Source organism: Hyla sarda, unplaced genomic scaffold (assembly GCF_029499605.1).
Source record: "Hyla sarda isolate aHylSar1 unplaced genomic scaffold, aHylSar1.hap1 scaffold_1368, whole genome shotgun sequence".
Classification (NCBI taxonomy): Eukaryota; Metazoa; Chordata; class Amphibia; order Anura; family Hylidae; genus Hyla; species Hyla sarda.
Genome location: NW_026607996.1, coordinates 12743 through 40720, shown reverse-complemented (window position 1 = coordinate 40720; position 27978 = coordinate 12743). Strand labels below are relative to the sequence as shown.

At 46.0% G+C, this 27978-nt stretch overlaps 12 non-coding genes and 1 pseudogene across 12 annotated transcripts; all 13 read right to left on the bottom strand.

The window, feature by feature from the left end:
- Positions 1–475: 475 nt before the first annotated feature.
- On the bottom strand, positions 476–666 carry LOC130306320 (U2 spliceosomal RNA). Its single transcript, XR_008855690.1, has one exon. It is a non-coding gene; the product is annotated as a U2 spliceosomal RNA (small nuclear RNA).
- A 2090-nt stretch (positions 667–2756) lies between these two features.
- On the bottom strand, positions 2757–2947 carry LOC130306319 (U2 spliceosomal RNA). Its single transcript, XR_008855689.1, has one exon. It is a non-coding gene; the product is annotated as a U2 spliceosomal RNA (small nuclear RNA).
- A 2091-nt stretch (positions 2948–5038) lies between these two features.
- LOC130306318 (U2 spliceosomal RNA) lies at positions 5039–5229 on the bottom strand. Its single transcript, XR_008855688.1, has one exon. It is a non-coding gene; the product is annotated as a U2 spliceosomal RNA (small nuclear RNA).
- Positions 5230–6440: 1211 nt separating this feature from the next.
- On the bottom strand, positions 6441–6631 carry LOC130306317 (U2 spliceosomal RNA). Its single transcript, XR_008855687.1, has one exon. It is a non-coding gene; the product is annotated as a U2 spliceosomal RNA (small nuclear RNA).
- Positions 6632–8729: 2098 nt separating this feature from the next.
- Positions 8730–8920, bottom strand: LOC130306340 (U2 spliceosomal RNA). The gene has a single exon (XR_008855709.1). It is a non-coding gene; the product is annotated as a U2 spliceosomal RNA (small nuclear RNA).
- A 2085-nt stretch (positions 8921–11005) lies between these two features.
- On the bottom strand, positions 11006–11196 carry LOC130306316 (U2 spliceosomal RNA). The gene has a single exon (XR_008855686.1). It is a non-coding gene; the product is annotated as a U2 spliceosomal RNA (small nuclear RNA).
- Positions 11197–13306: 2110 nt separating this feature from the next.
- Positions 13307–13497, bottom strand: LOC130306315 (U2 spliceosomal RNA). Its single transcript, XR_008855685.1, has one exon. It is a non-coding gene; the product is annotated as a U2 spliceosomal RNA (small nuclear RNA).
- Positions 13498–15597: 2100 nt separating this feature from the next.
- Positions 15598–15788, bottom strand: LOC130306314 (U2 spliceosomal RNA). The gene has a single exon (XR_008855684.1). It is a non-coding gene; the product is annotated as a U2 spliceosomal RNA (small nuclear RNA).
- A 2097-nt stretch (positions 15789–17885) lies between these two features.
- On the bottom strand, positions 17886–18076 carry LOC130306313 (U2 spliceosomal RNA). Its single transcript, XR_008855683.1, has one exon. It is a non-coding gene; the product is annotated as a U2 spliceosomal RNA (small nuclear RNA).
- A 2090-nt stretch (positions 18077–20166) lies between these two features.
- LOC130306350 (U2 spliceosomal RNA) lies at positions 20167–20357 on the bottom strand. Its single transcript, XR_008855715.1, has one exon. It is a non-coding gene; the product is annotated as a U2 spliceosomal RNA (small nuclear RNA).
- A 2077-nt stretch (positions 20358–22434) lies between these two features.
- On the bottom strand, positions 22435–22625 carry LOC130306346 (U2 spliceosomal RNA). Its single transcript, XR_008855714.1, has one exon. It is a non-coding gene; the product is annotated as a U2 spliceosomal RNA (small nuclear RNA).
- Positions 22626–24715: 2090 nt separating this feature from the next.
- LOC130306335 (U2 spliceosomal RNA) lies at positions 24716–24906 on the bottom strand. Its single transcript, XR_008855704.1, has one exon. It is a non-coding gene; the product is annotated as a U2 spliceosomal RNA (small nuclear RNA).
- A 2089-nt stretch (positions 24907–26995) lies between these two features.
- On the bottom strand, positions 26996–27203 carry LOC130306345 (U2 spliceosomal RNA; annotated as a pseudogene).
- Between the last annotated feature and the right edge of the window lie 775 nt (positions 27204–27978).

Genomic DNA, 27978 nt, shown 5'->3' with positions numbered 1-27978 from the left:
CCCCCCCCCCCCATGTTATGTTACATAGTTACATAGTTAGTACGGTCGAAAAAAGACATATGTCCATCACGTTCAACCAGGGAATTAAGGGGTAGGGGTGTGGCGCGATATTGGGGAAGGGATGAGATTTTATATTTCTTCATAAGCATTAATCTTATTTTGTCAATTAGGAACATTCAGCACCCACCCGCTATCAAGGCAGCTGCCTATCATGTCATGCCCTACCTGCACAGGTGTGCTGGCTACTCAAATGATCCAATTAAGGAGGCCATTTAGTCAGCAGCAGCAGAAGTCCTGTGCCTGGACGCTCCAACAGGGGCCAGACACAAGCAGAAGCAGAAGCAGCAGAAGCAGCAGCAGCACCACCTTTTGTTTTTTGGCTGCAGCAGCAGCAAGGCCCACAGGGCTGGCTAGCTGGCTAGCCAGCAAGCAGGTAGCAATGAAAGTAGGAATCTTTCTTTTTAACCCTGTAAGGGGGTGGTGCACTGTACCCGAAGATACTGCCATATCGGGTCAATGCATAGGGCGACGGAAGCAAGCTTCGAAATCGGCCCCCGTTCTCAAAAATCCATTTAATATATGGTCCCCAGATAGGGGACGTATCAGATATTAAACTGATAAGAACAGATACTACACTTGATCTTAGCCAAAAGGCCGAGAAGCGATAACCGTGAAAGGGGCGGGCCCAACAAGGTCCCCTTCATGGGCACTATCACTGCTTGCTGTCAGGGAGGCTGCCAGACAATTTTCCATGCACACTCTGGGCTGGGGGGCAGTCAACCACCAGTACACACAGCAGAACCTAAACCCATACCATTATTGCTAAGCAGCAAGACAGGGGCCCATTGCACTCCCACGGGGCCTTTTTAAATGCAATCCATAACCCGGATTTGCCAGGAACCCTTCTTACTCCTCCTACTTGCATGTGACACTGGGCTTAGGATCTGCATAGGAAACACACACACAAGCACACACCTACCTTTGTTGCCTGCAGATGCCTCCTTGGCTGTCCCCAAACGGTATCAAACCAACACCCACGGGAAGCTGTAAGCATAGAGGACATGCCTGCACCCCATTGGACTTACCTGTGTGGGTTAAATCCGGGTTATTTGACAACCTATGGCGGTGATGGTTCTGCTCAGGCAGAGCAGTGCTGATGCTCCTCATAAAGCTGTCGCTGCTGTGAAGGTTCTAGGTGACATCACAAATCCCTTTGGTTACATACACAACAAAGCTGGGTTGTTGTTGTTTACACTCTGCAAGGCCTGTGGAAGTGAGTGACATCATAGCACTGTAGTTCTGAGGGTTCAAGATGGATGCAACAATCTCCTGTTGCTTCTATGAAGGCCGTAATAGACGACATCACCAAACAGCTCCATAGTCACATACACAGCAAAGGAGAGATGTTGTTTACACCTAGTGATGTCAGTGGTATTGAGTGACATCACAGCACAGTGCTAAGGCTCCTGGGCCTGGACACAGCAGCGGCTGCAATATCTCAACGGAGAATACGTTTATATCTATATGTGTGTGTGCGCATATATATGTATATATATATATATATATATATATATATATATATATTTCTCCGCCGAAATCACTTTTAAACCCATTTCCACCTTTTTTTCCCTTCTCTTCCTCTTACTTTTTTTTCACGTTTTTTTACGTTTTTCTCCTTTTCGCCTCTTTTCTGGGCGTATTATTCTTCTTTTTCTTCTTTTTTTTCGTCTAATGCATACCCCATCAGTGCAGCAATGCTTATTCAATACCGCCAGCAGATGGAGACACTGGGGGATAATTTTCTAAGGATTTATACTGATTTTTCCTGTCTGAATTTGTCGCACAGAAAGTTGCAGGCCAAATATGTGTGACATTTCTGCGACTTTAGCTTCTAGAGCATTTTTACAACATTATACATAGGTGCTGAATACATAAAAAGCGACTGTTCAGCGACAGACAAGTCGCATCGGCTGAAAGTAGGCCAGAATGTCAGTCCATGTTGGAGCAGGTTTAGATACAGTCTAAAGCATAGATCTCAAAGTCTGTGCACAGAATTTAGCAAGGGCCTCGCACCTTCTGATGCATCAGGTAGGTGCACAATAGCATAGCCTAACCCTCTGTACTTTGGTCTATATTGATGCGGGACATAGACAGCCAGCTGATGACCAATCCATTAGTGCAATGGATGGCTGGAAGCATTTGTCTTTGCCTTTGCAATACCACAGAAGCAATGCATGGTCAATGTACAGCAATGACACACCTGTGTGAACAGCCAGGAGACCCCCCCCCCCCCATGTTATGTTACATAGTTACATAGTTAGTACGGTCGAAAAAAGACATATGTCCATCACGTTCAACCAGGGAATTAAGGGGTAGGGGTGTGGCGCGATATTGGGGAAGGGATGAGATTTTATATTTCTTCATAAGCATTAATCTTATTTTGTCAATTAGGAACATTCAGCACCCACCCGCTATCAAGGCAGCTGCCTATCATGTCATGCCCTACCTGCACAGGTGTGCTGGCTACTCAAATGATCCAATTAAGGAGGCCATTTAGTCAGCAGCAGCAGAAGTCCTGTGCCTGGACGCTCCAACAGGGGCCAGACACAAGCAGAAGCAGAAGCAGCAGAAGCAGCAGCAGCACCACCTTTTGTTTTTTGGCTGCAGCAGCAGCAAGGCCCACAGGGCTGGCTAGCTGGCTAGCCAGCAAGCAGGTAGCAATGAAAGTAGGAATCTTTCTTTTTAACCCTGTAAGGGGGTGGTGCACTGTACCCGAAGATACTGCCATATCGGGTCAATGCATAGGGCGACGGAAGCAAGCTTCGAAATCGGCCCCCGTTCTCAAAAATCCATTTAATATATGGTCCCCAGATAGGGGACGTATCAGATATTAAACTGATAAGAACAGATACTACACTTGATCTTAGCCAAAAGGCCGAGAAGCGATAACCGTGAAAGGGGCGGGCCCAACAAGGTCCCCTTCATGGGCACTATCACTGCTTGCTGTCAGGGAGGCTGCCAGACAATTTTCCATGCACACTCTGGGCTGGGGGGCAGTCAACCACCAGTACACACAGCAGAACCTAAACCCATACCATTATTGCTAAGCAGCAAGACAGGGGCCCATTGCACTCCCACGGGGCCTTTTTAAATGCAATCCATAACCCGGATTTGCCAGGAACCCTTCTTACTCCTCCTACTTGCATGTGACACTGGGCTTAGGATCTGCATAGGAAACACACACACAAGCACACACCTACCTTTGTTGCCTGCAGATGCCTCCTTGGCTGTCCCCAAACGGTATCAAACCAACACCCACGGGAAGCTGTAAGCATAGAGGACATGCCTGCACCCCATTGGACTTACCTGTGTGGGTTAAATCCGGGTTATTTGACAACCTATGGCGGTGATGGTTCTGCTCAGGCAGAGCAGTGCTGATGCTCCTCATAAAGCTGTCGCTGCTGTGAAGGTTCTAGGTGACATCACAAATCCCTTTGGTTACATACACAACAAAGCTGGGTTGTTGTTGTTTACACTCTGCAAGGCCTGTGGAAGTGAGTGACATCATAGCACTGTAGTTCTGAGGGTTCAAGATGGATGCAACAATCTCCTGTTGCTTCTATGAAGGCCGTAATAGACGACATCACCAAACAGCTCCATAGTCACATACACAGCAAAGGAGAGATGTTGTTTACACCTAGTGATGTCAGTGGTATTGAGTGACATCACAGCACAGTGCTAAGGCTCCTGGGCCTGGACACAGCAGCGGCTGCAATATCTCAACGGAGAATACGTTTATATCTATATGTGTGTGTGCGCATATATATATATATATATATATATATATATATATATATATATATATTTCTCCGCCGAAATCACTTTTAAACCCATTTCCACCTTTTTTTCCCTTCTCTTCCTCTTACTTTTTTTTCACGTTTTTTTACGTTTTTCTCCTTTTCGCCTCTTTTCTGGGCGTATTATTCTTCTTTTTCTTCTTTTTTTTCGTCTAATGCATACCCCATCAGTGCAGCAATGCTTATTCAATACCGCCAGCAGATGGAGACACTGGGGGATAATTTTCTAAGGATTTATACTGATTTTTCCTGTCTGAATTTGTCGCACAGAAAGTTGCAGGCCAAATATGTGTGACATTTCTGCGACTTTAGCTTCTAGAGCATTTTTACAACATTATACATAGGTGCTGAATACATAAAAAGCGACTGTTCAGCGACAGACAAGTCGCATCGGCTGAAAGTAGGCCAGAATGTCAGTCCATGTTGGAGCAGGTTTAGATACAGTCTAAAGCATAGATCTCAAAGTCTGTGCACAGAATTTAGCAAGGGCCTCGCACCTTCTGATGCATCAGGTAGGTGCACAATAGCATAGCCTAACCCTCTGTACTTTGGTCTATATTGATGCGGGACATAGACAGCCAGCTGATGACCAATCCATTAGTGCAATGGATGGCTGGAAGCATTTGTCTTTGCCTTTGCAATACCACAGAAGCAATGCATGGTCAATGTACAGCAATGACACACCTGTGTGAACAGCCAGGAGACCCCCCCCCCCCCCATGTTATGTTACATAGTTACATAGTTAGTACGGTCGAAAAAAGACATATGTCCATCACGTTCAACCAGGGAATTAAGGGGTAGGGGTGTGGCGCGATATTGGGGAAGGGATGAGATTTTATATTTCTTCATAAGCATTAATCTTATTTTGTCAATTAGGAACATTCAGCACCCACCCGCTATCAAGGCAGCTGCCTATCATGTCATGCCCTACCTGCACAGGTGTGCTGGCTACTCAAATGATCCAATTAAGGAGGCCATTTAGTCAGCAGCAGCAGAAGTCCTGTGCCTGGACGCTCCAACAGGGGCCAGACACAAGCAGAAGCAGAAGCAGCAGAAGCAGCAGCAGCACCACCTTTTGTTTTTTGGCTGCAGCAGCAGCAAGGCCCACAGGGCTGGCTAGCTGGCTAGCCAGCAAGCAGGTAGCAATGAAAGTAGGAATCTTTCTTTTTAACCCTGTAAGGGGGTGGTGCACTGTACCCGAAGATACTGCCATATCGGGTCAATGCATAGGGCGACGGAAGCAAGCTTCGAAATCGGCCCCCGTTCTCAAAAATCCATTTAATATATGGTCCCCAGATAGGGGACGTATCAGATATTAAACTGATAAGAACAGATACTACACTTGATCTTAGCCAAAAGGCCGAGAAGCGATAACCGTGAAAGGGGCGGGCCCAACAAGGTCCCCTTCATGGGCACTATCACTGCTTGCTGTCAGGGAGGCTGCCAGACAATTTTCCATGCACACTCTGGGCTGGGGGGCAGTCAACCACCAGTACACACAGCAGAACCTAAACCCATACCATTATTGCTAAGCAGCAAGACAGGGGCCCATTGCACTCCCACGGGGCCTTTTTAAATGCAATCCATAACCCGGATTTGCCAGGAACCCTTCTTACTCCTCCTACTTGCATGTGACACTGGGCTTAGGATCTGCATAGGAAACACACACACAAGCACACACCTACCTTTGTTGCCTGCAGATGCCTCCTTGGCTGTCCCCAAACGGTATCAAACCAACACCCACGGGAAGCTGTAAGCATAGAGGACATGCCTGCACCCCATTGGACTTACCTGTGTGGGTTAAATCCGGGTTATTTGACAACCTATGGCGGTGATGGTTCTGCTCAGGCAGAGCAGTGCTGATGCTCCTCATAAAGCTGTCGCTGCTGTGAAGGTTCTAGGTGACATCACAAATCCCTTTGGTTACATACACAACAAAGCTGGGTTGTTGTTGTTTACACTCTGCAAGGCCTGTGGAAGTGAGTGACATCATAGCACTGTAGTTCTGAGGGTTCAAGATGGATGCAACAATCTCCTGTTGCTTCTATGAAGGCCGTAATAGACGACATCACCAAACAGCTCCATAGTCACATACACAGCAAAGGAGAGATGTTGTTTACACCTAGTGATGTCAGTGGTATTGAGTGACATCACAGCACAGTGCTAAGGCTCCTGGGCCTGGACACAGCAGCGGCTGCAATATCTCAACGGAGAATACGTTTATATCTATATGTGTGTGTGCGCATATATATATATATAATCTTATTTTGTCAATTAGGAACATTCAGCACCCACCCGCTATCAAGGCAGCTGCCTATCATGTCATGCCCTACCTGCACAGGTGTGCTGGCTACTCAAATGATCCAATTAAGGAGGCCATTTAGTCAGCAGCAGCAGAAGTCCTGTGCCTGGACGCTCCAACAGGGGCCAGACACAAGCAGAAGCAGAAGCAGCAGAAGCAGCAGCAGCACCACCTTTTGTTTTTTGGCTGCAGCAGCAGCAAGGCCCACAGGGCTGGCTAGCTGGCTAGCCAGCAAGCAGGTAGCAATGAAAGTAGGAATCTTTCTTTTTAACCCTGTAAGGGGGTGGTGCACTGTACCCGAAGATACTGCCATATCGGGTCAATGCATAGGGCGACGGAAGCAAGCTTCGAAATCGGCCCCCGTTCTCAAAAATCCATTTAATATATGGTCCCCAGATAGGGGACGTATCAGATATTAAACTGATAAGAACAGATACTACACTTGATCTTAGCCAAAAGGCCGAGAAGCGATAACCGTGAAAGGGGCGGGCCCAACAAGGTCCCCTTCATGGGCACTATCACTGCTTGCTGTCAGGGAGGCTGCCAGACAATTTTCCATGCACACTCTGGGCTGGGGGGCAGTCAACCACCAGTACACACAGCAGAACCTAAACCCATACCATTATTGCTAAGCAGCAAGACAGGGGCCCATTGCACTCCCACGGGGCCTTTTTAAATGCAATCCATAACCCGGATTTGCCAGGAACCCTTCTTACTCCTCCTACTTGCATGTGACACTGGGCTTAGGATCTGCATAGGAAACACACACACAAGCACACACCTACCTTTGTTGCCTGCAGATGCCTCCTTGGCTGTCCCCAAACGGTATCAAACCAACACCCACGGGAAGCTGTAAGCATAGAGGACATGCCTGCACCCCATTGGACTTACCTGTGTGGGTTAAATCCGGGTTATTTGACAACCTATGGCGGTGATGGTTCTGCTCAGGCAGAGCAGTGCTGATGCTCCTCATAAAGCTGTCGCTGCTGTGAAGGTTCTAGGTGACATCACAAATCCCTTTGGTTACATACACAACAAAGCTGGGTTGTTGTTGTTTACACTCTGCAAGGCCTGTGGAAGTGAGTGACATCATAGCACTGTAGTTCTGAGGGTTCAAGATGGATGCAACAATCTCCTGTTGCTTCTATGAAGGCCGTAATAGACGACATCACCAAACAGCTCCATAGTCACATACACAGCAAAGGAGAGATGTTGTTTACACCTAGTGATGTCAGTGGTATTGAGTGACATCACAGCACAGTGCTAAGGCTCCTGGGCCTGGACACAGCAGCGGCTGCAATATCTCAACGGAGAATACGTTTATATCTATATGTGTGTGTGCGCATATATATATATATATATATATATATATATATATATATATATATATATATATATTTCTCCGCCGAAATCACTTTTAAACCCATTTCCACCTTTTTTTCCCTTCTCTTCCTCTTACTTTTTTTTCACGTTTTTTTACGTTTTTCTCCTTTTCGCCTCTTTTCTGGGCGTATTATTCTTCTTTTTCTTCTTTTTTTTCGTCTAATGCATACCCCATCAGTGCAGCAATGCTTATTCAATACCGCCAGCAGATGGAGACACTGGGGGATAATTTTCTAAGGATTTATACTGATTTTTCCTGTCTGAATTTGTCGCACAGAAAGTTGCAGGCCAAATATGTGTGACATTTCTGCGACTTTAGCTTCTAGAGCATTTTTACAACATTATACATAGGTGCTAAATACATAAAAAGCGACTGTTCAGCGACAGACAAGTCGCATCGGCTGAAAGTAGGCCAGAATGTCAGTCCATGTTGGAGCAGGTTTAGATACAGTCTAAAGCATAGATCTCAAAGTCTGTGCACAGAATTTAGCAAGGGCCTCGCACCTTCTGATGCATCAGGTAGGTGCACAATAGCATAGCCTAACCCTCTGTACTTTGGTCTATATTGATGCGGGACATAGACAGCCAGCTGATGACCAATCCATTAGTGCAATGGATGGCTGGAAGCATTTGTCTTTGCCTTTGCAATACCACAGAAGCAATGCATGGTCAATGTACAGCAATGACACACCTGTGTGAACAGCCAGGAGACCCCCCCCCCCCCATGTTATGTTACATAGTTACATAGTTAGTACGGTCGAAAAAAGACATATGTCCATCACGTTCAACCAGGGAATTAAGGGGTAGGGGTGTGGCGCGATATTGGGGAAGGGATGAGATTTTATATTTCTTCATAAGCATTAATCTTATTTTGTCAATTAGGAACATTCAGCACCCACCCGCTATCAAGGCAGCTGCCTATCATGTCATGCCCTACCTGCACAGGTGTGCTGGCTACTCAAATGATCCAATTAAGGAGGCCATTTAGTCAGCAGCAGCAGAAGTCCTGTGCCTGGACGCTCCAACAGGGGCCAGACACAAGCAGAAGCAGAAGCAGCAGAAGCAGCAGCAGCACCACCTTTTGTTTTTTGGCTGCAGCAGCAGCAAGGCCCACAGGGCTGGCTAGCTGGCTAGCCAGCAAGCAGGTAGCAATGAAAGTAGGAATCTTTCTTTTTAACCCTGTAAGGGGGTGGTGCACTGTACCCGAAGATACTGCCATATCGGGTCAATGCATAGGGCGACGGAAGCAAGCTTCGAAATCGGCCCCCGTTCTCAAAAATCCATTTAATATATGGTCCCCAGATAGGGGACGTATCAGATATTAAACTGATAAGAACAGATACTACACTTGATCTTAGCCAAAAGGCCGAGAAGCAATAACCGTGAAAGGGGCGGGCCCAACAAGGTCCCCTTCATGGGCACTATCACTGCTTGCTGTCAGGGAGGCTGCCAGACAATTTTCCATGCACACTCTGGGCTGGGGGGCAGTCAACCACCAGTACACACAGCAGAACCTAAACCCATACCATTATTGCTAAGCAGCAAGACAGGGGCCCATTGCACTCCCACGGGGCCTTTTTAAATGCAATCCATAACCCGGATTTGCCAGGAACCCTTCTTACTCCTCCTACTTGCATGTGACACTGGGCTTAGGATCTGCATAGGAAACACACACACAAGCACACACCTACCTTTGTTGCCTGCAGATGCCTCCTTGGCTGTCCCCAAACGGTATCAAACCAACACCCACGGGAAGCTGTAAGCATAGAGGACATGCCTGCACCCCATTGGACTTACCTGTGTGGGTTAAATCCGGGTTATTTGACAACCTATGGCGGTGATGGTTCTGCTCAGGCAGAGCAGTGCTGATGCTCCTCATAAAGCTGTCGCTGCTGTGAAGGTTCTAGGTGACATCACAAATCCCTTTGGTTACATACACAACAAAGCTGGGTTGTTGTTGTTTACACTCTGCAAGGCCTGTGGAAGTGAGTGACATCATAGCACTGTAGTTCTGAGGGTTCAAGATGGATGCAACAATCTCCTGTTGCTTCTATGAAGGCCGTAATAGACGACATCACCAAACAGCTCCATAGTCACATACACAGCAAAGGAGAGATGTTGTTTACACCTAGTGATGTCAGTGGTATTGAGTGACATCACAGCACAGTGCTAAGGCTCCTGGGCCTGGACACAGCAGCGGCTGCAATATCTCAACGGAGAATACGTTTATATCTATATGTGTGTGTGCGCATATATATATATATATATATATATATATATATATATATATTTCTCCGCCGAAATCACTTTTAAACCCATTTCCACCTTTTTTTCCCTTCTCTTCCTCTTACTTTTTTTTCACGTTTTTTTACGTTTTTCTCCTTTTCGCCTCTTTTCTGGGCGTATTATTCTTCTTTTTCTTCTTTTTTTTCGTCTAATGCATACCCCATCAGTGCAGCAATGCTTATTCAATACCGCCAGCAGATGGAGACACTGGGGGATAATTTTCTAAGGATTTATACTGATTTTTCCTGTCTGAATTTGTCGCACAGAAAGTTGCAGGCCAAATATGTGTGACATTTCTGCGACTTTAGCTTCTAGAGCATTTTTACAACATTATACATAGGTGCTGAATACATAAAAAGCGACTGTTCAGCGACAGACAAGTCGCATCGGCTGAAAGTAGGCCAGAATGTCAGTCCATGTTGGAGCAGGTTTAGATACAGTCTAAAGCATAGATCTCAAAGTCTGTGCACAGAATTTAGCAAGGGCCTCGCACCTTCTGATGCATCAGGTAGGTGCACAATAGCATAGCCTAACCCTCTGTACTTTGGTCTATATTGATGCGGGACATAGACAGCCAGCTGATGACCAATCCATTAGTGCAATGGATGGCTGGAAGCATTTGTCTTTGCCTTTGCAATACCACAGAAGCAATGCATGGTCAATGTACAGCAATGACACACCTGTGTGAACAGCCAGGAGACCCCCCCCCCCCCCATGTTATGTTACATAGTTACATAGTTAGTACGGTCGAAAAAAGACATATGTCCATCACGTTCAACCAGGGAATTAAGGGGTAGGGGTGTGGCGCGATATTGGGGAAGGGATGAGATTTTATATTTCTTCATAAGCATTAATCTTATTTTGTCAATTAGGAACATTCAGCACCCACCCGCTATCAAGGCAGCTGCCTATCATGTCATGCCCTACCTGCACAGGTGTGCTGGCTACTCAAATGATCCAATTAAGGAGGCCATTTAGTCAGCAGCAGCAGAAGTCCTGTGCCTGGACGCTCCAACAGGGGCCAGACACAAGCAGAAGCAGAAGCAGCAGAAGCAGCAGCAGCACCACCTTTTGTTTTTTGGCTGCAGCAGCAGCAAGGCCCACAGGGCTGGCTAGCTGGCTAGCCAGCAAGCAGGTAGCAATGAAAGTAGGAATCTTTCTTTTTAACCCTGTAAGGGGGTGGTGCACTGTACCCGAAGATACTGCCATATCGGGTCAATGCATAGGGCGACGGAAGCAAGCTTCGAAATCGGCCCCCGTTCTCAAAAATCCATTTAATATATGGTCCCCAGATAGGGGACGTATCAGATATTAAACTGATAAGAACAGATACTACACTTGATCTTAGCCAAAAGGCCGAGAAGCGATAACCGTGAAAGGGGCGGGCCCAACAAGGTCCCCTTCATGGGCACTATCACTGCTTGCTGTCAGGGAGGCTGCCAGACAATTTTCCATGCACACTCTGGGCTGGGGGGCAGTCAACCACCAGTACACACAGCAGAACCTAAACCCATACCATTATTGCTAAGCAGCAAGACAGGGGCCCATTGCACTCCCACGGGGCCTTTTTAAATGCAATCCATAACCCGGATTTGCCAGGAACCCTTCTTACTCCTCCTACTTGCATGTGACACTGGGCTTAGGATCTGCATAGGAAACACACACACAAGCACACACCTACCTTTGTTGCCTGCAGATGCCTCCTTGGCTGTCCCCAAACGGTATCAAACCAACACCCACGGGAAGCTGTAAGCATAGAGGACATGCCTGCACCCCATTGGACTTACCTGTGTGGGTTAAATCCGGGTTATTTGACAACCTATGGCGGTGATGGTTCTGCTCAGGCAGAGCAGTGCTGATGCTCCTCATAAAGCTGTCGCTGCTGTGAAGGTTCTAGGTGACATCACAAATCCCTTTGGTTACATACACAACAAAGCTGGGTTGTTGTTGTTTACACTCTGCAAGGCCTGTGGAAGTGAGTGACATCATAGCACTGTAGTTCTGAGGGTTCAAGATGGATGCAACAATCTCCTGTTGCTTCTATGAAGGCCGTAATAGACGACATCACCAAACAGCTCCATAGTCACATACACAGCAAAGGAGAGATGTTGTTTACACCTAGTGATGTCAGTGGTATTGAGTGACATCACAGCACAGTGCTAAGGCTCCTGGGCCTGGACACAGCAGCGGCTGCAATATCTCAACGGAGAATACGTTTATATCTATATGTGTGTGTGCGCATATATATATATATATATATATATATATATATATATATATATATATATATTTCTCCGCCGAAATCACTTTTAAACCCATTTCCACCTTTTTTTCCCTTCTCTTCCTCTTACTTTTTTTTCACGTTTTTTTACGTTTTTCTCCTTTTCGCCTCTTTTCTGGGCGTATTATTCTTCTTTTTCTTCTTTTTTTTCGTCTAATGCATACCCCATCAGTGCAGCAATGCTTATTCAATACCGCCAGCAGATGGAGACACTGGGGGATAATTTTCTAAGGATTTATACTGATTTTTCCTGTCTGAATTTGTCGCACAGAAAGTTGCAGGCCAAATATGTGTGACATTTCTGCGACTTTAGCTTCTAGAGCATTTTTACAACATTATACATAGGTGCTGAATACATAAAAAGCGACTGTTCAGCGACAGACAAGTCGCATCGGCTGAAAGTAGGCCAGAATGTCAGTCCATGTTGGAGCAGGTTTAGATACAGTCTAAAGCATAGATCTCAAAGTCTGTGCACAGAATTTAGCAAGGGCCTCGCACCTTCTGATGCATCAGGTAGGTGCACAATAGCATAGCCTAACCCTCTGTACTTTGGTCTATATTGATGCGGGACATAGACAGCCAGCTGATGACCAATCCATTAGTGCAATGGATGGCTGGAAGCATTTGTCTTTGCCTTTGCAATACCACAGAAGCAATGCATGGTCAATGTACAGCAATGACACACCTGTGTGAACAGCCAGGAGACCCCCCCCCCCCCCATGTTATGTTACATAGTTACATAGTTAGTACGGTCGAAAAAAGACATATGTCCATCACGTTCAACCAGGGAATTAAGGGGTAGGGGTGTGGCGCGATATTGGGGAAGGGATGAGATTTTATATTTCTTCATAAGCATTAATCTTATTTTGTCAATTAGGAACATTCAGCACCCACCCGCTATCAAGGCAGCTGCCTATCATGTCATGCCCTACCTGCACAGGTGTGCTGGCTACTCAAATGATCCAATTAAGGAGGCCATTTAGTCAGCAGCAGCAGAAGTCCTGTGCCTGGACGCTCCAACAGGGGCCAGACACAAGCAGAAGCAGAAGCAGCAGAAGCAGAAGCAGCAGAAGCAGCAGCAGCACCACCTTTTGTTTTTTGGCTGCAGCAGCAGCAAGGCCCACAGGGCTGGCTAGCTGGCTAGCCAGCAAGCAGGTAGCAATGAAAGTAGGAATCTTTCTTTTTAACCCTGTAAGGGGGTGGTGCACTGTACCCGAAGATACTGCCATATCGGGTCAATGCATAGGGCGACGGAAGCAAGCTTCGAAATCGGCCCCCGTTCTCAAAAATCCATTTAATATATGGTCCCCAGATAGGGGACGTATCAGATATTAAACTGATAAGAACAGATACTACACTTGATCTTAGCCAAAAGGCCGAGAAGCGATAACCGTGAAAGGGGCGGGCCCAACAAGGTCCCCTTCATGGGCACTATCACTGCTTGCTGTCAGGGAGGCTGCCAGACAATTTTCCATGCACACTCTGGGCTGGGGGGCAGTCAACCACCAGTACACACAGCAGAACCTAAACCCATACCATTATTGCTAAGCAGCAAGACAGGGGCCCATTGCACTCCCACGGGGCCTTTTTAAATGCAATCCATAACCCGGATTTGCCAGGAACCCTTCTTACTCCTCCTACTTGCATGTGACACTGGGCTTAGGATCTGCATAGGAAACACACACACAAGCACACACCTACCTTTGTTGCCTGCAGATGCCTCCTTGGCTGTCCCCAAACGGTATCAAACCAACACCCACGGGAAGCTGTAAGCATAGAGGACATGCCTGCACCCCATTGGACTTACCTGTGTGGGTTAAATCCGGGTTATTTGACAACCTATGGCGGTGATGGTTCTGCTCAGGCAGAGCAGTGCTGATGCTCCTCATAAAGCTGTCGCTGCTGTGAAGGTTCTAGGTGACATCACAAATCCCTTTGGTTACATACACAACAAAGCTGGGTTGTTGTTGTTTACACTCTGCAAGGCCTGTGGAAGTGAGTGACATCATAGCACTGTAGTTCTGAGGGTTCAAGATGGATGCAACAATCTCCTGTTGCTTCTATGAAGGCCGTAATAGACGACATCACCAAACAGCTCCATAGTCACATACACAGCAAAGGAGAGATGTTGTTTACACCTAGTGATGTCAGTGGTATTGAGTGACATCACAGCACAGTGCTAAGGCTCCTGGGCCTGGACACAGCAGCGGCTGCAATATCTCAACGGAGAATACGTTTATATCTATATGTGTGTGTGCGCATATATATATATATATATATATATATATATATATATATATATATATATATATATATTTCTCCGCCGAAATCACTTTTAAACCCATTTCCACCTTTTTTTCCCTTCTCTTCCTCTTACTTTTTTTTCACGTTTTTTTACGTTTTTCTCCTTTTCGCCTCTTTTCTGGGCGTATTATTCTTCTTTTTCTTCTTTTTTTTCGTCTAATGCATACCCCATCAGTGCAGCAATGCTTATTCAATACCGCCAGCAGATGGAGACACTGGGGGATAATTTTCTAAGGATTTATACTGATTTTTCCTGTCTGAATTTGTCGCACAGAAAGTTGCAGGCCAAATATGTGTGACATTTCTGCGACTTTAGCTTCTAGAGCATTTTTACAACATTATACATAGGTGCTGAATACATAAAAAGCGACTGTTCAGCGACAGACAAGTCGCATCGGCTGAAAGTAGGCCAGAATGTCAGTCCATGTTGGAGCAGGTTTAGATACAGTCTAAAGCATAGATCTCAAAGTCTGTGCACAGAATTTAGCAAGGGCCTCGCACCTTCTGATGCATCAGGTAGGTGCACAATAGCATAGCCTAACCCTCTGTACTTTGGTCTATATTGATGCGGGACATAGACAGCCAGCTGATGACCAATCCATTAGTGCAATGGATGGCTGGAAGCATTTGTCTTTGCCTTTGCAATACCACAGAAGCAATGCATGGTCAATGTACAGCAATGACACACCTGTGTGAACAGCCAGGAGACCCCCCCCCCCCCATGTTATGTTACATAGTTACATAGTTAGTACGGTCGAAAAAAGACATATGTCCATCACGTTCAACCAGGGAATTAAGGGGTAGGGGTGTGGCGCGATATTGGGGAAGGGATGAGATTTTATATTTCTTCATAAGCATTAATCTTATTTTGTCAATTAGGAACATTCAGCACCCACCCGCTATCAAGGCAGCTGCCTATCATGTCATGCCCTACCTGCACAGGTGTGCTGGCTACTCAAATGATCCAATTAAGGAGGCCATTTAGTCAGCAGCAGCAGAAGTCCTGTGCCTGGACGCTCCAACAGGGGCCAGACACAAGCAGAAGCAGAAGCAGCAGAAGCAGCAGCAGCACCACCTTTTGTTTTTTGGCTGCAGCAGCAGCAAGGCCCACAGGGCTGGCTAGCTGGCTAGCCAGCAAGCAGGTAGCAATGAAAGTAGGAATCTTTCTTTTTAACCCTGTAAGGGGGTGGTGCACTGTACCCGAAGATACTGCCATATCGGGTCAATGCATAGGGCGACGGAAGCAAGCTTCGAAATCGGCCCCCGTTCTCAAAAATCCATTTAATATATGGTCCCCAGATAGGGGACGTATCAGATATTAAACTGATAAGAACAGATACTACACTTGATCTTAGCCAAAAGGCCGAGAAGCGATAACCGTGAAAGGGGCGGGCCCAACAAGGTCCCCTTCATGGGCACTATCACTGCTTGCTGTCAGGGAGGCTGCCAGACAATTTTCCATGCACACTCTGGGCTGGGGGGCAGTCAACCACCAGTACACACAGCAGAACCTAAACCCATACCATTATTGCTAAGCAGCAAGACAGGGGCCCATTGCACTCCCACGGGGCCTTTTTAAATGCAATCCATAACCCGGATTTGCCAGGAACCCTTCTTACTCCTCCTACTTGCATGTGACACTGGGCTTAGGATCTGCATAGGAAACACACACACAAGCACACACCTACCTTTGTTGCCTGCAGATGCCTCCTTGGCTGTCCCCAAACGGTATCAAACCAACACCCACGGGAAGCTGTAAGCATAGAGGACATGCCTGCACCCCATTGGACTTACCTGTGTGGGTTAAATCCGGGTTATTTGACAACCTATGGCGGTGATGGTTCTGCTCAGGCAGAGCAGTGCTGATGCTCCTCATAAAGCTGTCGCTGCTGTGAAGGTTCTAGGTGACATCACAAATCCCTATGGTTACATACACAACAAAGCTGGGTTGTTGTTGTTTACACTCTGCAAGGCCTGTGGAAGTGAGTGACATCATAGCACTGTAGTTCTGAGGGTTCAAGATGGATGCAACAATCTCCTGTTGCTTCTATGAAGGCCGTAATAGACGACATCACCAAACAGCTCCATAGTCACATACACAGCAAAGGAGAGATGTTGTTTACACCTAGTGATGTCAGTGGTATTGAGTGACATCACAGCACAGTGCTAAGGCTCCTGGGCCTGGACACAGCAGCGGCTGCAATATCTCAACGGAGAATACGTTTATATCTATATGTGTGTGTGCGCATATATATATATATATATATATATATATATATATATATATATATATATATATATTTCTCCGCCGAAATCACTTTTAAACCCATTTCCACCTTTTTTTCCCTTCTCTTCCTCTTACTTTTTTTTCACGTTTTTTTACGTTTTTCTCCTTTTCGCCTCTTTTCTGGGCGTATTATTCTTCTTTTTCTTCTTTTTTTTCGTCTAATGCATACCCCATCAGTGCAGCAATGCTTATTCAATACCGCCAGCAGATGGAGACACTGGGGGATAATTTTCTAAGGATTTATACTGATTTTTCCTGTCTGAATTTGTCGCACAGAAAGTTGCAGGCCAAATATGTGTGACATTTCTGCGACTTTAGCTTCTAGAGCATTTTTACAACATTATACATAGGTGCTGAATACATAAAAAGCGACTGTTCAGCGACAGACAAGTCGCATCGGCTGAAAGTAGGCCAGAATGTCAGTCCATGTTGGAGCAGGTTTAGATACAGTCTAAAGCATAGATCTCAAAGTCTGTGCACAGAATTTAGCAAGGGCCTCGCACCTTCTGATGCATCAGGTAGGTGCACAATAGCATAGCCTAACCCTCTGTACTTTGGTCTATATTGATGCGTGACATAGACAGCCAGCTGATGACCAATCCATTAGTGCAATGGATGGCTGGAAGCATTTGTCTTTGCCTTTGCAATACCACAGAAGCAATGCATGGTCAATGTACAGCAATGACACACCTGTGTGAACAGCCAGGAGACCCCCCCCCCCCATGTTATGTTACATAGTTACATAGTTAGTACGGTCGAAAAAAGACATATGTCCATCACGTTCAACCAGGGAATTAAGGGGTAGGGGTGTGGCGCGATATTGGGGAAGGGATGAGATTTTATATTTCTTCATAAGCATTAATCTTATTTTGTCAATTAGGAACATTCAGCACCCACCCGCTATCAAGGCAGCTGCCTATCATGTCATGCCCTACCTGCACAGGTGTGCTGGCTACTCAAATGATCCAATTAAGGAGGCCATTTAGTCAGCAGCAGCAGAAGTCCTGTGCCTGGACGCTCCAACAGGGGCCAGACACAAGCAGAAGCAGAAGCAGCAGAAGCAGCAGCAGCACCACCTTTTGTTTTTTGGCTGCAGCAGCAGCAAGGCCCACAGGGCTGGCTAGCTGGCTAGCCAGCAAGCAGGTAGCAATGAAAGTAGGAATCTTTCTTTTTAACCCTGTAAGGGGGTGGTGCACTGTACCCGAAGATACTGCCATATCGGGTCAATGCATAGGGCGACGGAAGCAAGCTTCGAAATCGGCCCCCGTTCTCAAAAATCCATTTAATATATGGTCCCCAGATAGGGGACGTATCAGATATTAAACTGATAAGAACAGATACTACACTTGATCTTAGCCAAAAGGCCGAGAAGCGATAACCGTGAAAGGGGCGGGCCCAACAAGGTCCCCTTCATGGGCACTATCACTGCTTGCTGTCAGGGAGGCTGCCAGACAATTTTCCATGCACACTCTGGGCTGGGGGGCAGTCAACCACCAGTACACACAGCAGAACCTAAACCCATACCATTATTGCTAAGCAGCAAGACAGGGGCCCATTGCACTCCCACGGGGCCTTTTTAAATGCAATCCATAACCCGGATTTGCCAGGAACCCTTCTTACTCCTCCTACTTGCATGTGACACTGGGCTTAGGATCTGCATAGGAAACACACACACAAGCACACACCTACCTTTGTTGCCTGCAGATGCCTCCTTGGCTGTCCCCAAACGGTATCAAACCAACACCCACGGGAAGCTGTAAGCATAGAGGACATGCCTGCACCCCATTGGACTTACCTGTGTGGGTTAAATCCGGGTTATTTGACAACCTATGGCGGTGATGGTTCTGCTCAGGCAGAGCAGTGCTGATGCTCCTCATAAAGCTGTCGCTGCTGTGAAGGTTCTAGGTGACATCACAAATCCCTTTGGTTACATACACAACAAAGCTGGGTTGTTGTTGTTTACACTCTGCAAGGCCTGTGGAAGTGAGTGACATCATAGCACTGTAGTTCTGAGGGTTCAAGATGGATGCAACAATCTCCTGTTGCTTCTATGAAGGCCGTAATAGACGACATCACCAAACAGCTCCATAGTCACATACACAGCAAAGGAGAGATGTTGTTTACACCTAGTGATGTCAGTGGTATTGAGTGACATCACAGCACAGTGCTAAGGCTCCTGGGCCTGGACACAGCAGCGGCTGCAATATCTCAACGGAGAATACGTTTATATCTATATGTGTGTGTGCGCATATATATATATATATATATATATATATATATATATATATATATATTTCTCCGCCGAAATCACTTTTAAACCCATTTCCACCTTTTTTTCCCTTCTCTTCCTCTTACTTTTTTTTCACGTTTTTTTACGTTTTTCTCCTTTTCGCCTCTTTTCTGGGCGTATTATTCTTCTTTTTCTTCTTTTTTTTCGTCTAATGCATACCCCATCAGTGCAGCAATGCTTATTCAATACCGCCAGCAGATGGAGACACTGGGGGATAATTTTCTAAGGATTTATACTGATTTTTCCTGTCTGAATTTGTCGCACAGAAAGTTGCAGGCCAAATATGTGTGACATTTCTGCGACTTTAGCTTCTAGAGCATTTTTACAACATTATACATAGGTGCTGAATACATAAAAAGCGACTGTTCAGCGACAGACAAGTCGCATCGGCTGAAAGTAGGCCAGAATGTCAGTCCATGTTGGAGCAGGTTTAGATACAGTCTAAAGCATAGATCTCAAAGTCTGTGCACAGAATTTAGCAAGGGCCTCGCACCTTCTGATGCATCAGGTAGGTGCACAATAGCATAGCCTAACCCTCTGTACTTTGGTCTATATTGATGCGGGACATAGACAGCCAGCTGATGACCAATCCATTAGTGCAATGGATGGCTGGAAGCATTTGTCTTTGCCTTTGCAATACCACAGAAGCAATGCATGGTCAATGTACAGCAATGACACACCTGTGTGAACAGCCAGGAGACCCCCCCCCCCCCATGTTATGTTACATAGTTACATAGTTAGTACGGTCGAAAAAAGACATATGTCCATCACGTTCAACCAGGGAATTAAGGGGTAGGGGTGTGGCGCGATATTGGGGAAGGGATGAGATTTTATATTTCTTCATAAGCATTAATCTTATTTTGTCAATTAGGAACATTCAGCACCCACCCGCTATCAAGGCAGCTGCCTATCATGTCATGCCCTACCTGCACAGGTGTGCTGGCTACTCAAATGATCCAATTAAGGAGGCCATTTAGTCAGCAGCAGCAGAAGTCCTGTGCCTGGACGCTCCAACAGGGGCCAGACACAAGCAGAAGCAGAAGCAGCAGAAGCAGCAGCAGCACCACCTTTTGTTTTTTGGCTGCAGCAGCAGCAAGGCCCACAGGGCTGGCTAGCTGGCTAGCCAGCAAGCAGGTAGCAATGAAAGTAGGAATCTTTCTTTTTAACCCTGTAAGGGGGTGGTGCACTGTACCCGAAGATACTGCCATATCGGGTCAATGCATAGGGCGACGGAAGCAAGCTTCGAAATCGGCCCCCGTTCTCAAAAATCCATTTAATATATGGTCCCCAGATAGGGGACGTATCAGATATTAAACTGATAAGAACAGATACTACACTTGATCTTAGCCAAAAGGCCGAGAAGCGATAACCGTGAAAGGGGCGGGCCCAACAAGGTCCCCTTCATGGGCACTATCACTGCTTGCTGTCAGGGAGGCTGCCAGACAATTTTCCATGCACACTCTGGGCTGGGGGGCAGTCAACCACCAGTACACACAGCAGAACCTAAACCCATACCATTATTGCTAAGCAGCAAGACAGGGGCCCATTGCACTCCCACGGGGCCTTTTTAAATGCAATCCATAACCCGGATTTGCCAGGAACCCTTCTTACTCCTCCTACTTGCATGTGACACTGGGCTTAGGATCTGCATAGGAAACACACACACAAGCACACACCTACCTTTGTTGCCTGCAGATGCCTCCTTGGCTGTCCCCAAACGGTATCAAACCAACACCCACGGGAAGCTGTAAGCATAGAGGACATGCCTGCACCCCATTGGACTTACCTGTGTGGGTTAAATCCGGGTTATTTGACAACCTATGGCGGTGATGGTTCTGCTCAGGCAGAGCAGTGCTGATGCTCCTCATAAAGCTGTCGCTGCTGTGAAGGTTCTAGGTGACATCACAAATCCCTTTGGTTACATACACAACAAAGCTGGGTTGTTGTTGTTTACACTCTGCAAGGCCTGTGGAAGTGAGTGACATCATAGCACTGTAGTTCTGAGGGTTCAAGATGGATGCAACAATCTCCTGTTGCTTCTATGAAGGCCGTAATAGACGACATCACCAAACAGCTCCATAGTCACATACACAGCAAAGGAGAGATGTTGTTTACACCTAGTGATGTCAGTGGTATTGAGTGACATCACAGCACAGTGCTAAGGCTCCTGGGCCTGGACACAGCAGCGGCTGCAATATCTCAACGGAGAATACGTTTATATCTATATGTGTGTGTGCGCATATATATATATATATATATATATATATATATTTCTCCGCCGAAATCACTTTTAAACCCATTTCCACCTTTTTTTCCCTTCTCTTCCTCTTACTTTTTTTTCACGTTTTTTTACGTTTTTCTCCTTTTCGCCTCTTTTCTGGGCGTATTATTCTTCTTTTTCTTCTTTTTTTTCGTCTAATGCATACCCCATCAGTGCAGCAATGCTTATTCAATACCGCCAGCAGATGGAGACACTGGGGGATAATTTTCTAAGGATTTATACTGATTTTTCCTGTCTGAATTTGTCGCACAGAAAGTTGCAGGCCAAATATGTGTGACATTTCTGCGACTTTAGCTTCTAGAGCATTTTTACAACATTATACATAGGTGCTGAATACATAAAAAGCGACTGTTCAGCGACAGACAAGTCGCATCGGCTGAAAGTAGGCCAGAATGTCAGTCCATGTTGGAGCAGGTTTAGATACAGTCTAAAGCATAGATCTCAAAGTCTGTGCACAGAATTTAGCAAGGGCCTCGCACCTTCTGATGCATCAGGTAGGTGCACAATAGCATAGCCTAACCCTCTGTACTTTGGTCTATATTGATGCGGGACATAGACAGCCAGCTGATGACCAATCCATTAGTGCAATGGATGGCTGGAAGCATTTGTCTTTGCCTTTGCAATACCACAGAAGCAATGCATGGTCAATGTACAGCAATGACACACCTGTGTGAACAGCCAGGAGACCCCCCCCCCCCCCATGTTATGTTACATAGTTACATAGTTAGTACGGTCGAAAAAAGACATATGTCCATCACGTTCAACCAGGGAATTAAGGGGTAGGGGTGTGGCGCGATATTGGGGAAGGGATGAGATTTTATATTTCTTCATAAGCATTAATCTTATTTTGTCAATTAGGAACATTCAGCACCCACCTGCTATCAAGGCAGCTGCCTATCATGTCATGCCCTACCTGCACAGGTGTGCTGGCTACTCAAATGATCCAATTAAGGAGGCCATTTAGTCAGCAGCAGCAGAAGTCCTGTGCCTGGACGCTCCAACAGGGGCCAGACACAAGCAGAAGCAGAAGCAGCAGAAGCAGCAGCAGCACCACCTTTTGTTTTTTGGCTGCAGCAGCAGCAAGGCCCACAGGGCTGGCTAGCTGGCTAGCCAGCAAGCAGGTAGCAATGAAAGTAGGAATCTTTCTTTTTAACCCTGTAAGGGGGTGGTGCACTGTACCCGAAGATACTGCCATATCGGGTCAATGCATAGGGCGACGGAAGCAAGCTTCGAAATCGGCCCCCGTTCTCAAAAATCCATTTAATATATGGTCCCCAGATAGGGGACGTATCAGATATTAAACTGATAAGAACAGATACTACACTTGATCTTAGCCAAAAGGCCGAGAAGCGATAACCGTGAAAGGGGCGGGCCCAACAAGGTCCCCTTCATGGGCACTATCACTGCTTGCTGTCAGGGAGGCTGCCAGACAATTTTCCATGCACACTCTGGGCTGGGGGGCAGTCAACCACCAGTACACACAGCAGAACCTAAACCCATACCATTATTGCTAAGCAGCAAGACAGGGGCCCATTGCACTCCCACGGGGCCTTTTTAAATGCAATCCATAACCCGGATTTGCCAGGAACCCTTCTTACTCCTCCTACTTGCATGTGACACTGGGCTTAGGATCTGCATAGGAAACACACACACAAGCACACACCTACCTTTGTTGCCTGCAGATGCCTCCTTGGCTGTCCCCAAACGGTATCAAACCAACACCCACGGGAAGCTGTAAGCATAGAGGACATGCCTGCACCCCATTGGACTTACCTGTGTGGGTTAAATCCGGGTTATTTGACAACCTATGGCGGTGATGGTTCTGCTCAGGCAGAGCAGTGCTGATGCTCCTCATAAAGCTGTCGCTGCTGTGAAGGTTCTAGGTGACATCACAAATCCCTTTGGTTACATACACAACAAAGCTGGGTTGTTGTTGTTTACACTCTGCAAGGCCTGTGGAAGTGAGTGACATCATAGCACTGTAGTTCTGAGGGTTCAAGATGGATGCAACAATCTCCTGTTGCTTCTATGAAGGCCGTAATAGACGACATCACCAAACAGCTCCATAGTCACATACACAGCAAAGGAGAGATGTTGTTTACACCTAGTGATGTCAGTGGTATTGAGTGACATCACAGCACAGTGCTAAGGCTCCTGGGCCTGGACACAGCAGCGGCTGCAATATCTCAACGGAGAATACGTTTATATCTATATGTGTGTGTGCGCATATATATATATATATATATATATATATATATATATATATATATATTTCTCCGCCAAAATCACTTTTAAACCCATTTCCACCTTTTTTTCCCTTCTCTTCCTCTTACTTTTTTTTCACGTTTTTTTACGTTTTTCTCCTTTTCGCCTCTTTTCTGGGCGTATTATTCTTCTTTTTCTTCTTTTTTTTCGTCTAATGCATACCCCATCAGTGCAGCAATGCTTATTCAATACCGCCAGCAGATGGAGACACTGGGGGATAATTTTCTAAGGATTTATACTGATTTTTCCTGTCTGAATTTGTCGCACAGAAAGTTGCAGGCCAAATATGTGTGACATTTCTGCGACTTTAGCTTCTAGAGCATTTTTACAACATTATACATAGGTGCTGAATACATAAAAAGCGACTGTTCAGCGACAGACAAGTCGCATCGGCTGAAAGTAGGCCAGAATGTCAGTCCATGTTGGAGCAGGTTTAGATACAGTCTAAAGCATAGATCTCAAAGTCTGTGCACAGAATTTAGCAAGGGCCTCGCACCTTCTGATGCATCAGGTAGGTGCACAATAGCATAGCCTAACCCTCTGTACTTTGGTCTATATTGATGCGGGACATAGACAGCCAGCTGATGACCAATCCATTAGTGCAATGGATGGCTGGAAGCATTTGTCTTTGCCTTTGCAATACCACAGAAGCAATGCATGGTCAATGTACAGCAATGACACACCTGTGTGAACAGCCAGGAGACCCCCCCCCCCCCATGTTATGTTACATAGTTACATAGTTAGTACGGTCGAAAAAAGACATATGTCCATCACGTTCAACCAGGGAATTAAGGGGTAGGGGTGTGGCGCGATATTGGGGAAGGTATGAGATTTTATATTTCTTCATAAGCATTAATCTTATTTTGTCAATTAGGAACATTCAGCACCCACCCGCTATCAAGGCAGCTGCCTATCATGTCATGCCCTACCTGCACAGGTGTGCTGGCTACTCAAATGATCCAATTAAGGAGGCCATTTAGTCAGCAGCAGCAGAAGTCCTGTGCCTGGACGCTCCAACAGGGGCCAGACACAAGCAGAAGCAGAAGCAGCAGAAGCAGCAGCAGCACCACCTTTTGTTTTTTGGCTGCAGCAGCAGCAAGGCCCACAGGGCTGGCTAGCTGGCTAGCCAGCAAGCAGGTAGCAATGAAAGTAGGAATCTTTCTTTTTAACCCTGTAAGGGGGTGGTGCACTGTACCCGAAGATACTGCCATATCGGGTCAATGCATAGGGCGACGGAAGCAAGCTTCGAAATCGGCCCCCGTTCTCAAAAATCCATTTAATATATGGTCCCCAGATAGGGGACGTATCAGATATTAAACTGATAAGAACAGATACTACACTTGATCTTAGCCAAAAGGCCGAGAAGCGATAACCGTGAAAGGGGCGGGCCCAACAAGGTCCCCTTCATGGGCACTATCACTGCTTGCTGTCAGGGAGGCTGCCAGACAATTTTCCATGCACACTCTGGGCTGGGGGGCAGTCAACCACCAGTACACACAGCAGAACCTAAACCCATACCATTATTGCTAAGCAGCAAGACAGGGGCCCATTGCACTCCCACGGGGCCTTTTTAAATGCAATCCATAACCCGGATTTGCCAGGAACCCTTCTTACTCCTCCTACTTGCATGTGACACTGGGCTTAGGATCTGCATAGGAAACACACACACAAGCACACACCTACCTTTGTTGCCTGCAGATGCCTCCTTGGCTGTCCCCAAACGGTATCAAACCAACACCCACGGGAAGCTGTAAGCATAGAGGACATGCCTGCACCCCATTGGACTTACCTGTGTGGGTTAAATCCGGGTTATTTGACAACCTATGGCGGTGATGGTTCTGCTCAGGCAGAGCAGTGCTGATGCTCCTCATAAAGCTGTCGCTGCTGTGAAGGTTCTAGGTGACATCACAAATCCCTTTGGTTACATACACAACAAAGCTGGGTTGTTGTTGTTTACACTCTGCAAGGCCTGTGGAAGTGAGTGACATCATAGCACTGTAGTTCTGAGGGTTCAAGATGGATGCAACAATCTCCTGTTGCTTCTATGAAGGCCGTAATAGACGACATCACCAAACAGCTCCATAGTCACATACACAGCAAAGGAGAGATGTTGTTTACACCTAGTGATGTCAGTGGTATTGAGTGACATCACAGCACAGTGCTAAGGCTCCTGGGCCTGGACACAGCAGCGGCTGCAATATCTCAACGGAGAATACGTTTATATCTATATGTGTGTGTGCGCATATATATATATATATATATATATATATATATATATATATATATTTCTCCGCCGAAATCACTTTTAAACCCATTTCCACCTTTTTTTCCCTTCTCTTCCTCTTACTTTTTTTTCACGTTTTTTTACGTTTTTCTCCTTTTCGCCTCTTTTCTGGGCGTATTATTCTTCTTTTTCTTCTTTTTTTTCGTCTAATGCATACCCCATCAGTGCAGCAATGCTTATTCAATACCGCCAGCAGATGGAGACACTGGGGGATAATTTTCTAAGGATTTATACTGATTTTTCCTGTCTGAATTTGTCGCACAGAAAGTTGCAGGCCAAATATGTGTGACATTTCTGCGACTTTAGCTTCTAGAGCATTTTTACAACATTATACATAGGTGCTGAATACATAAAAAGCGACTGTTCAGCGACAGACAAGTCGCATCGGCTGAAAGTAGGCCAGAATGTCAGTCCATGTTGGAGCAGGTTTAGATACAGTCTAAAGCATAGATCTCAAAGTCTGTGCACAGAATTTAGCAAGGGCCTCGCACCTTCTGATGCATCAGGTAGGTGCACAATAGCATAGCCTAACCCTCTGTACTTTGGTCTATATTGATGCGGGACATAGACAGCCAGCTGATGACCAATCCATTAGTGCAATGGATGGCTGGAAGCATTTGTCTTTGCCTTTGCAATACCACAGAAGCAATGCATGGTCAATGTACAGCAATGACACACCTGTGTGAACAGCCAGGAGACCCCCCCCCCCCCCATGTTATGTTACATAGTTACATAGTTAGTACGGTCGAAAAAAGACATATGTCCATCACGTTCAACCAGGGAATTAAGGGGTAGGGGTGTGGCGCGATATTGGGGAAGGGATGAGATTTTATATTTCTTCATAAGCATTAATCTTATTTTGTCAATTAGGAACATTCAGCACCCACCCGCTATCAAGGCAGCTGCCTATCATGTCATGCCCTACCTGCACAGGTGTGCTGGCTACTCAAATGATCCAATTAAGGAGGCCATTTAGTCAGCAGCAGCAGAAGTCCTGTGCCTGGACGCTCCAACAGGGGCCAGACACAAGCAGAAGCAGAAGCAGCAGAAGCAGCAGCAGCACCACCTTTTGTTTTTTGGCTGCAGCAGCAGCAAGGCCCACAGGGCTGGCTAGCTGGCTAGCCAGCAAGCAGGTAGCAATGAAAGTAGGAATCTTTCTTTTTAACCCTGTAAGGGGGTGGTGCACTGTACCCGAAGATACTGCCATATCGGGTCAATGCATAGGGCGACGGAAGCAAGCTTCGAAATCGGCCCCCGTTCTCAAAAATCCATTTAATATATGGTCCCCAGATAGGGGACGTATCAGATATTAAACTGATAAGAACAGATTTTTTTTTTTTTTAACTTGACTACCCTTACGGGGGCAACTTTATTAAAAATTAAATAATATTAACAAAGTTGTGCAAATATGTCAATAAATACAGTTACATATAAATAACATATTTACAACATATTAAAACATAAAATGGGCACTTGGTGGCTTTACAAGATAGAATTCCATTCTTTTAAAAACCATTTTCTAGATAAAAGCGGAAATCTCTTCTTGTCTAAAAGATAGTACTGGTACATTTCATAAAAACAGATAGATAAAATGTCCTTCACAGATAAAACCTCATGCTTGAACAATAAAATATTCCTGGCCTTCCACAGAGCTGCCTTCACACAGTTTATGATCTTCCATGCAATAGTCTCTTGAGTCCGTGTTGGGCATTCCAGGCAACCATAAAAAAACCACTGCAATATTTAAGTCTTTTAGTCCAGTTATCCTTTTTACCAGAGGGAGTATCTTTGTCCATATTTTCTGCGAGTAAAAACAAGTCCATATTAGATGGTGCACGGTCTCCTCTTGTCGGCATCCCTCCCTCGGGCAGGTTGCAGAGTTGGATAATCCTCTTCGGTGCTGGAATGCCCGGCATGGAAGACACTCGTGTGCGCAGCTCCAGGCCAGGTCCTTCTGTGAATTAAAAAGATAATTAATACTCAACATCTTCCAAATCTGTATACACTTCTGTTCGTTAAAATTTTTGATGGGAGTCACGGTACTGGTTTCTTTTATTTCCTTTAGTAGTTTTTTGCTATTGCACAGATCCTGAACACTTTTACCTTTAAAATTATATAAGTTTAAAATTTTTCCTAAAATCATGTATTGAGGGGGTAA